Here is a 1,759-nt window from a genome sequence, read left to right on the forward strand (position 1 = left end):
AAGTTTATATCAAAGTTGTAGATCTTCAAGAGATCTATAATTTTATAGCTAACAACTTTTTCATTTAAAAGTTTAGAGTTCTAAAAATGTTTTTATTAGATTTTCAGGTATCTAATTTTTAAATTTTCCAAATGGCCTCAAATGGATATGTTGAATACCAAAGTTGTCATGCTTGATAAGATCTAAAACTTTTTAGTAAGAAATATGATTAGAGAAGAATCAACTGTCTCTAGAATTTGGTTTTTAGAGGAGGTTAAATACCCACATCAAGAAAATCTTTGATTTCTAGAGGCCCCTGAGTAGAGTTGATTGCTACAACCACCTCTAAAAACGAATTTTCACCGTCTCTATAATCCATTCCTGTAGTAGTGTAATTTGTAAATATTTTATTACTTTTCACCTCATAGGTCATGAAAATATGTACAAATCTATGCATAGTAGCTAGGGAAGGTAGAACTAAGAAGATAGTATTGTTTACCATAAAGTAGGAGGCATACCTCTTGTCTGCAAGGAATTCCCGTAGCTTATCAATGAGTTGTTTTCATCCATTTTTGATGCAATGATATTTTCATGATTTTGCTTGTCAAGATCATAAAGAACGTCCTTGAAAACTTTATTGAGATCACATTTCTGACCTATTGATACAAAAGCACTGCAATCAAAATCCTTCTTAACCTTGTCATAGACTGCTTTAACAAGAGTAGTCTTGCCGAGTCCTCCAAATCTAACAACAGAGACTGTCTTGATCTTTTTCACTGGCTTGTCACCATCTTCAAACAAATTATTCATTAGCTCCTTAGCTCCTTCATCAATGCCAACAAGGTCGGAAACCTTGTTATACATAGCCAAGAGACGAGGGTCAACTGTGGTTGCGACAAGATTAGCTACAACACGATGCACATTGTACCTGTCATACTGCTCCTTCACCTTCTTTACTTGGCTCTTGATGTCTTTAATGTTATCAGATATTCCATGGCAAATCTTGAACTTGGTGCCAAGCCACGAGTTTGTTAGTTGAATCCTATGATGGTTTTGCGCTTGGTTGAATCAAGACCCTCCATGCGCACCATGAAGGAGTCGAGTCTGTCCTCAATATCATAGGACAACCCCTTGACTTCATTAGCCTAAATCCTGACGTTTGGGTCACGCTGGTCTAATGGCACGTCGGACACCTTCACAAGTGCAGCTTGCATGCTTTCAAGCTCGTCAGTGAGGCTCTTGATCCCCTCCTTCACATTATTCTTCAGGCCATGTTCGCTTGATCCCAAAACCATAAGGATTGAGGGGGATTGGAAGGGATTGGAGAGGATTTTGACTTGTAGGGGATTTAATCCCCCTCAATCCCTATGGATTGGCACAAAACGAACATGGCCTCAGGCGGAATTCTTCTTGGAGCAGGATGCCCAGCTTGGGGAGGAGGGTACCCATGGCACCCGTAGCAAACTCCATGCTCGCTCCTGTCTTGGATTCTCGCCTTCTCCCCCTTTCTCTCTTGGATCCTTTCGCAAATCAAAATAAGAAGAAAAACAAAGCATGTGCCCACCGGGCTTGCACCGCTCCCGCAGCCGCCTCACGGTCACCCACCGCTGGCTATAGCTGCACCGTCGCCGCTTGGGCTCTTGTAGTCATTGTGCCGCATGCCGACAGCTGCCTGCACGGTTGTGCAGCCACCGCTGCTCCGTGCCCGTAGCGGCCTGCGCGGCCACGCTGCCGCCGCCACTACCCCACGCGCTAAGAGGAGAAACTTGGGGATGGATGG

The 1,759-nt window shown here is 43.2% G+C and overlaps 1 pseudogene; it reads right to left on the reverse strand.

Annotated features, from left to right (window-relative positions):
- Window positions 1–324: 324 nt before the first annotated feature.
- On the reverse strand, window positions 325–1,449 carry LOC109942819 (disease resistance protein RGA5-like; annotated as a pseudogene).
- Between the last annotated feature and the right edge of the window lie 310 nt (window positions 1,450–1,759).

Source organism: Zea mays, chromosome 10, assembly GCF_902167145.1.
Source record: "Zea mays cultivar B73 chromosome 10, Zm-B73-REFERENCE-NAM-5.0, whole genome shotgun sequence".
Lineage (NCBI taxonomy): Eukaryota > Viridiplantae > Streptophyta > Magnoliopsida > Poales > Poaceae > Zea > Zea mays.